At 46.7% G+C, this 9,202-nt stretch overlaps 1 pseudogene; it reads right to left on the bottom strand.

Moving 5' to 3' along the window:
• LOC119623999 (U6 spliceosomal RNA) lies at positions 1–100 on the bottom strand (annotated as a pseudogene).
• Positions 101–9,202: the final 9,102 nt, after the last annotated feature.

Raw genomic sequence — 9,202 nt, 5'->3', positions numbered from 1 at the left:
CCCAGTCAAGGCTATTTCTTTTTTAAAAATTTAAACAGGGGCCATGCTAAACTACTCTGTATCATTCCAATTTTAGCATATGTGCTGCCAAACTGAGCACAAGTATTTTATTTGTTATTGTTATTATTATTTTTTGAGACAGAGTCTTGCTCTGTCGCCCAGGCTGCAGAGCTGTGGCATGATCACAGCTCACTGTAGCCTCGACCTCCCGGGCTTAAGTGCTCCTCCTACCTTAGCCTTCCAAGTAGATGGGACTACAGGCATGCACCACCATGCCTGGCCAATTTTTGTATTTTTCGTAGAGATGGAGTAGCACTATGTTGCCCAGGCTGGTCTCAAACTCCGGAGCTCAAGTGATTGGCGCACCTCAGCCTCCCAAAGTGCTAGGATTACAGATGTGAGCCACTGCATCCAGCTGGCTATATTTATCCATAGATTTTTGCCTTTGTGTGCATATATATCTGAAAGATAACTTCTCAAAGCAAACTTGCTGGGTCAAAGGCCATATGGATTTTAAATTTAGACAGGCTTTGTCAAATTCCCCTCTGAAGAGGTTATACAAATTTACCCTTCTACCAACAGCAGCCAGCAGTGCCTGCTTCCCCACACCCTAACAACACAAGGAGCTTCTCACACTCTGATCTTTGCTTATTTATCTGCTAGGGGAATTAAAGTATCTCACGATAGTTTTTTTTTTTTTTTTTTTTTTTTTTGGGATGGAGTTTCAGTCTTGTTGCCCAGGCTGGAGTGCAATGGCGTGATCTCAGCTCACTGCAACCTCTGCCTCCTGGGTTCAAGTGATTCTCCTGCCTCAGCCTCCGGAGTAGCTGGGATTACAGGTGCCCGCCACCATGCCCAACTAATTTTGTATTTTTAGAAGAGATGGGGCTTCTCCTTGTTGGTCAGGCTGGTCTTGAACTCCTAACCTCAGGTGATCCACCCGACTCGGCCTCCCAAAGTGCTAGGATTACAGGTGTGAGCCATCGTGCCCGGTGATAGTTTTACCTTAAAAATTGTTCTGTATTCCCTCACACAATAAGGACCTCATTGATTATTTCACTTGACAAAGTCACTTTCCATGTGGAAAACACTTCTTGAAGCCCTTGGGATCTCAGCTGGGGACGTGGGGACTTTGCCCTCCAGGAGGGCGTCTAATGTTTGTAATGATTGCCTCATCGGTCGTTTGCACTGAGCTCGTGTTGCTAATTATTAGCTATGGTGGATGCAGAGAGAAAGACAGAATTGGATGTGGAACGGCAGAAGCTATGACAAGCTGCAAGCGGGCCTGGCTGTCACTGTTTACAAAATTATAATGTTTCTCAAAGGTAATTTGTTATAAAGGAATTGTGCAGTTTGTTCATTTAACTGTGCAGTTTATTTGTTCATTTAACAAATAAGGGACTGTAGAGATGGGGTCTTGCTATGTTGCCTGGGCTGATCTGGAACTCCCGGGCTCAAGTGATCCTCCTGTCTCAGCCTCCCAAAGTGCTGGGATGACAGGTGTGAGCTACTGCACCCGGCCGGCAGCGCTGTCCTTTTTCACTGGCCCCAACCTCAGTGGCTGATGTGCTGATTTGCTCCTGGAATCTAAGATTCATGCAGCCACAGAGGGACAACCCTGGCGACTTAGCCAAAGTGTGTAACATTGAAAAGAATTATAGCCGGGTGCAGTGGCTCACACCTGAAATCCCAGAACTTTGGGAGGCCGAGGTGGGCCGATCATAAGGTCAAGAGTTTGAGACCAACCTGCCCAACATGGTGAAACCCGGTCTCTACTAAAAATACAAAAATTAGCTGGGCATGATGGCATGCACCTGTAATCCCAGCTACTTAGGAGGCTGAGGCAGGAGAATTGCTTGAACCTGGGAGGCGGGGGTTGCAGTGAGTTGAGATCGCACCACTGCACTCCAGTCTGAGAGACAGAGCATGACTCTGACTCCAAAAAAAAAAAAAAAGAAAAGAAAAAAAAAAAGAAAAAAAAAGAATTATGGTGTGCCCATGCTCACAGCCGAAATCGGAAAACAATCCTAAAAAACAACCCTAAAAGTCCACCAGTGTAGGCCAGGCACAGAGGCTCACGCCTATAATCCCAGCACTTCATTCTGTTATACAGGCTGGAGTTCAGTGGCACAATCTTGCTGATAGCAAACCGCACTTTTTTCTAAACCGGAAATTTGTTAATGGGTATGGAGTTGTAGTTTTGCAAGATGAAAATGGGGACCGAGTTACAGTTTGGGAAGATGAAACCGTTCTGGAGATGAACGGTGGCAATGGTTGCACAGCAATGTGAATGCCCTTGGTGTCACACATACAAATGGATAGAATGGTTAAAAACTATGGGCATGGTGGTAAGACATGGCAGAGTGTTTAGAAAGCAGGCAGAAACAGGAAGCAATTGTTGAGTCTTCCATTTGGGGGGCTTCTAAAATGTTCCCAGAAGGTGGAGCAGTGCCCCCTTCCAGCGTGGGGAGGTTTCTGTGCTGAATTAGGGGCTGGCAAGGGCCCTGGTGAAATGTTACCGAACCTAAATTGAGAGTCCATGGCCCAGAAGCCAGAGCATCTCTCAAGCATATGCAGGCTGCCTTGGTACCCCAGTTCTCTCCAAGGCCGCCACAAAAACACAAGGCAGCCACAAGGGGGAGTGGGGAGGTGACTCACTCCTAGCCGGGTGCTGGCATCACCTAAGGGAAGTGGGCATGGAGTGTGGTACCCGCAGGCGGCGCCACTGTTCCCCACTCCCTCCCTGCACCCCTCCATCTCCTCCGTCCTTTAAAAATTGTGATAAAATACCCATAACATAGAACTCGTTACTAAAAAAATCACCATTTTAACCATTTTGAAGTGTACAGTTCAGTCACATTTAGGACAATGTTATGCAACCACCTCCTCCATCTAGTTCCAGAACATTCCTTCACCCCCAAAGGAAACCCCTGCACCCATTAGGAGTCACCTCCTATTTCCCCCTCTCCCCAGTCCCTGGCAAATAGCAATCTGTTTTCTGTCTCTTTTTCTTATGTTTTTTAGACAGGGTCTTGATCTGTCATCTGGGCTGGAGTGTAGTGGTGCAATCATAGCTCACTGCAGCCTCAAATCCCTGGCCTCGAACAATCCTCCTGCCTCAGCCTCCCAAAGTGCAGAGATAACAGGCATGAGCTCCTCTGTGTTCTGTCTATGGATATGCTTACTCTGGAGATTTCCTATCAATGGAATCTTGCACTGTGTGGTGTTTTGTTTCTGGCTTCTCTCACTTTTTTTTTTCTTTTTTTTTTGAGACAGAGTCTTGCTCTGTCACCCAGGCTGGAGTGTAGCGGTGTGATCTCAGCTCACTGCAGCCTCCGCCTCCTGGGTTCAAGTGATTCTCCTGCCTCAGCCACCCGAGTAGCTGGGACTACAGACGCCTGCCACCATGCCTGGTTAATTTTTTTGTATTTTTAGTAGAGATGGGATTTTGCCATGCTGGTCAGGATAGTCTCGAACTCCTGATCTCAGGTGATCTGCCCACCTCAGCCTCCCAAAGTGCTGGGATTACAGGTGTGAGCCATTGTGCCTGGCCCTGACTTCTCTCACTTAGCATCATATTTTCAAGGTCCATCCATGGTGTAGTATGTATCAGTGTTTTAAAAAAAAATTTTTTTAAGAGGGAGGTCTCTCTGTGTTGGCCAAGCTAGTCTTGAACTCCTGACCTTAAGTGATCCTCCTGCTTCAGCCTCCCAAAGTGCTGAGATTAGAGGTGTCAGCCACCATGGCCAGCCAGTATTTCATTTCTTTTTATGGCTGAATCACATTCCATGGTATGGACAGACCACATTTTCTCATCCATCGATGGGTATTTGAGTTGTCTCCCAAATAGTTTTTTAAATGATTAAAAATGAATGAGTATGATGTGATGTGTATTTTTGCTTTTTGCTGTTATGAATATTGTTGCTATGAACATGCACAGACAGGTATTTGAGTGCCTGTTTTCAGTTCTCTGGGACGTACACCTAGGAGTGGAATTGCTGGGTCATATGGTGATGCTATATATAACTTGATTCTTTTTCTTTTCTTTTTTTTTTGTTTCAATCAAGCAGACCGTGAGCCAGAATAGGTTCAGAGAGACTCCCCGTACGTTAAACTTGTTGATGAACTGCCAAACTGTTTTCTTCCCCTTCCTTTCTGATTTTGATGAGCAAAACTTCTCAATATAGAGACTTTCAGCTTATCCTTGAATCTCCGCCACTCTCTGCAAAGCAGCCAGGGATTCCCTTAAAGCTTGCACACGACTCCTGCCCCATCCCCGCTTAAACCCCATTAACTGCTTCTTCCCAATGAACACACAAAAAATGCAACTTCCTCTGTGAAGGCTATGAGGCCCTACAGGACCAGGGCCTCTCGATCCTTGCCCCCCTGACCACTCAGGTCTGAGGTCAAAGTCATTTCCTTGGAGAGACTCCAAGACTGTCCTATCTGTTGTTCCTCCCACACCGTCTCTGTCTTCCACATGACTCTGATTTTGTTTTTCATCACACTCATCACAGCCTGAGCAGAAGGAAAGATGATACCTCACTGCAGACCACAAGGTCTAGCTGCCCTGGGCCCGTCCCTGGTGCCACTGTCTGTCTCACGGTCTGTGCTCCAACTGCCAAACCAGCTCCTGCCACAGGCCCTTTGCACTTGCTGCCCACCCCTACCCAGAATGCTCTGCTCTCATGGGTGACTTTTTCTCAGTTATTTGGTTTTGACTCAGATTTTACCCATCAAAGAGGCCCTCTGTGGTAGGCTGAACAATGGCCCCTCCAAAGAAGTCTGCATCCTAATTTTCTGGGACCTGTGACTGTGTTGCTTTGGGATTAAATCAAAGGTGCCAAGATTGGGAGATGACCTGGGGCTTACCTGGTGGGTTGATGTAACCACAAGGGTCCTTATGAGAGGGACACAGGAGTCAGTCTTGGGGAAGAAGGTGACGTGGAGACAGAGGCAGCGGCTGGAGTGATGCGCTTTGTGGGTGGAAGAGGGGGCTATGAGCCAAGGAGTGCAGGCGACCTCTAGAAGCTGAAAAAGGTGAAGAAACGGATTGTCCCCTAGAGCTTCCAGAAGGGATGCAGCCCTGCAGACTCCTTAACTTTAGCCAGGTGGAACCGTTTTGGACTTCTGACCTCCAGAAATGAAAGATAATGAGAAGATAATCAATTTGTGTTGTTTTAAGTCACTATGTTCATGATTTGTTACAGTAGCTAACAGAAAGCTTCTTGACCAACCCAGGCCCCACCCCAGGCAGAGTCTAAGCCGCTCCTTTCTTAGTCGTTCCCTTATTGTCCTCATTTCATTGTCACTTGAGTATCCTACAAATGGAAGCTCAGAGCTAGTTCAGAGCATGTTTTATATATATATACACATATTTTTTTTTTTTTTGAGATAAGGTTCCACTCTGTCCCCCAAGCTGGAGTGCAGTGGTGCGATCACAGCTCACTGCAGCCTCAACTGCCCTGGGCGCAAGTGACTCTCCAGCCTCAGCCTCCCCAGTGGCTGGGACCACAAGCATGCACCATCACACCTGGCTAATTTTTAACTATTTTGTAGAGATGAGGGTCTCACCATGTTGTCCAGGCTGGTCTCAAACTCCTGGGCTCAAGCAATCCACCCACACACAGCCTCCCGAAGTGTTGGGATTATAGGCAAGAGCCACCACACCCAGCAGTTTGCAAATTTTAAAACTTTCTGACTGTTGCCAATCTGTCCTCCAGAAACATGTTGCCAATTCCCAGCTTTACCCACACCAAGGGAGAGGTCGCTTCCCTCTACTGTTGGCATCGTGGCTACAGAAAACACTGCTGTCCTCCCTGAGGGCACCATTCCCTCCCTCCCCTTCCCTTGACCACCAGTTAAAGGATATGCAGCCTCAGTCTCCCGGGCTCTTGACATTTTCATGTACTGTTTCCTCTGCCTGCAAATCTTTTCCCAGCTTTGAGTGGCAGGCCTATTTTGTCATTTCCAGGTTAGTTTAACTCAGAGAGGCCTTCCCTGGCCTCCCAACTTAAGGTTGCCATCAGGTCCTGCCTAATCCTACTACCTGTTTTACTTCTTTACTTAGCCCTTTTGGCTCCCTGGTATTTACTTAAGTCTCCAGCATTCTCCACAAGCAGGGACCTCGTCTGTTTCACTGCTGTATCCCAGTGCCCAGAACAGTGCTTGACGATAGTAGGTGCTCAATAAATACGTGTAGACTAAATAATGAATGAATAATAATATATGTTTTTCTATCTTGGTGAGCTATTTCTGTTATAGTTTTGAGTCTTGTTATCTTCCCAAGGCATCCTTCCTAACTTCAAACCATTCTTAATTAGTTCTCAAGATGGAGTAATAGGAATGGTAGTTGGGTAGGAACATAAACAAGTTTTCAAATGTCAACAATAGTTGATTTTTTAAATACAAGAAGAGACAAAAAGGTCACATATTGTATGACTTTATTTATGGGAAATATCTAGAACAGGCAGATGCACAGAGACAGAAAGCAGACGAGTGGCTGCCAGAGGCTGGAGGAGGGGAATGAGGAGGGAGTGTTTAATGGGTACAGGGTTTTATTTTGGGGTGATAAAAATGTCTGAAACTAGGTAGAGGTGGTGGTTATACAACACTGTGAATATACTAAATGCCACTTTTTAATTAATTTTTTTTTTTGAGATGGAGTCTTGCTCTGTTGCCCAGGCTGGAGTGCAGTGGCATGATCTGGGCTCACTGAAGCCTCTGCCTCCCAGGTTCAAGTGATTCTCCTGCTTCAGCCCCCCGAGTAGCTGGGATTATAGGCGCCCACCATCATGCCCAGCTAACTTTTGTATTTTTAGTAGAGACGGGTTTCACCATGTTGGCCAGGCTGGTGTCGAACTCCTGGGCTTGAGTGATCCTCCCACTTTGGCTTCCCAAAGTGCTAGGATTGTAGATGTGATCCATTGCGTTCGGCCACTTTTTAATGTAATGTAATGTAATGTAATGTAATTTTTTTTCTTGAGGCAGGGTCTTGCTCTGTTGCACAGGCTGGAGTGCAGTGACGCCATCTCGGTTCACTGCAGCTTCAACCTCCCGGGCTCAAGTGATCCTCCTGCCTCAGCCTCAAGAGAATTTGAGACTACAGGTGCATGCCACCATGCCTGGCTGATTTTTATATTTTTTTGGTACAGACGGCATCTTGCCATGTTGCCCAGGCTGGTCTCAAACTCTTGGCCTCAAGTGATCCTCCCACCTCAGCCTCCTAAAGTGCTGGGATTACAGGCATGAGCCACTGCACTCGGCCTACTTTTTGGTTTTTGGAAGTAACCCTGTGGACGGGTGTGAGATGATATCTTACTGTGGTTTCAATTTGTATTTTTCTGGTTATGAGTGATATTCATCTTTTCATTTGCTTATTGGCCATTTGTATATCATCTTTGGAGACAAGACCATTCAAGTCTTTTGCCCCCTCCTGCTTTTTTCTTTCTTTCTTTCTTTCTTTCTTTTTTTTTTTTTTTTTTTTTTTTGTGAGTCACGTTCTCGCTCTGTCGCCCAGGCTAGAGTACAGTGGTGTGATCTTGGCTCACTGCAACCTCCACCTCAGCCTCCTGGGTAGCTGGGACCACAGGCACACACCACCACACTCAGATAATTTTCTTTGTATTTTTATAGAGATGGGGCTTTCACTATGTTGGCCAGGCTGGTCTCAAACTCCTGAGCTCAAGCGATCCTCCCACCTCAGCCTCCCAAAGTGCTGGGATGAGAGGCATGAGCCACCACACCTGCCCCTGCCATGTTGCTTTTTGTTTGTTTGTTTGTTTTTGAGATAGGGCCTTGCTTTGTCATCCAGGCTGGGGTGCAGTGGCTGCTCACGGCTCACTGCAGCTTCAGTCTCCCAGGCTCAAGTTATCCTCCTGCCTCAGCCTGTAGCTGGGACTACAGCACTCACCATCACACCTGGCTAATTTTTTCATTTTTTGGAAAGATGGATTCTTGCTATGTTGCCCAGGCTGGTCTTGAACTCATGTCAAGTGCTCTATCTACCTTGGCCTCCCAAAGTGCTGGGATTGTAGGCATAAGCCATCACAATAAACTTTTTGCCATTTTAAAAATTAGGTTATTTGTTGATGAGTTTTAGCATATTCATCCTTTGTTAGATATATGATTTGCAAATAATTTCTCCCATTCCGTGGAAGGAATTCTGTTGATTGTGTCCTTTGATGCATAGTAGGCTCTGCCTTTTTATGAAGAAATGTTAAAGAATTCACAAGTGTTTTTTTTTTTTTTTTTTTTTTGAAACGGAGTCTTGCTCTGTTGCCCAGACTGGAGGGCAGTGGTGTGATCTTGCTCACTGCAGCCTCCGCCTCCCAGGTTTAAGCAATTCTCCTGCCTCAGCCTCCCAAGTAGCTGAGACTACAGGTGTGTGCCACCACCCCCAGCTGATTTTTTGTAGTTTTGGTAGACACAGAGTTTTGCCATGTTGGCCAGGCTGGTCTCGAACTCCTGACCTCAGTGATCCACCCACCTCAGTTTCCCAAAGTGGTGGGATTACAGAATTCATAAATGCTTTAAAACCATCCCTGACCAGGCATGGTGGCTAATGCCTGTAATCCCGGTACTTTGGGAGGCCAAAGCAGGAGGATCACTTGAGTCCAGGAGTTTGAATCTAGTCTGGGCAACATGGCAAGACCCTGTCTCTATAAAAAATTTAAAAAAAATTAGCCAGGTGTGGTGGCGAACACCTGTTGTCCCAGCTACCTGGGAGGCTGAGGTGGATCTCTTGAACCCGGGAGGAAGAGGTTGCATTGACACCCAAGATCACACCACTGCACTCCAGCCTGTGCGACACAGCCAGGCCCTATCTCAAGAGAGGAAGAGAGGGCCGGGCGCAGTGGCTCACGCCTGTAATCTCAGCACTGTGGGAGGCCGAGGTGGGTCTTCCTGAGGAAGAGTCTTACTATGTTGCCCAGGCTGGTCTTGAACTCATATCAAGTTCTATGTCTACCTTGGCCTCCCAAAATGCTGGGATTGTAGGCATGAGCCATCACAATAAACTTCTTGCCATTTTAAATGGCACGAGGTCAGGAGTTTGAGACTAGCCTGGACAACATAGTGAAACCCCGTCTCTACTAAAAATACAAAAAATTAACCGGGCATGGTGGCACATGCCTGTAGTCTCAGCTACTCAGGAGGCTGAGGCAGGAGAACTGTTTGAACCTGGGAGGCAGAGGTTGTAGTG

The sequence above is a fragment of the Chlorocebus sabaeus genome, chromosome 11, assembly GCF_047675955.1.
Source record: "Chlorocebus sabaeus isolate Y175 chromosome 11, mChlSab1.0.hap1, whole genome shotgun sequence".
In the NCBI taxonomy this organism is placed as follows: domain Eukaryota; kingdom Metazoa; phylum Chordata; class Mammalia; order Primates; family Cercopithecidae; genus Chlorocebus; species Chlorocebus sabaeus.
This window is presented reverse-complemented; position numbering and strand designations above follow the sequence as displayed.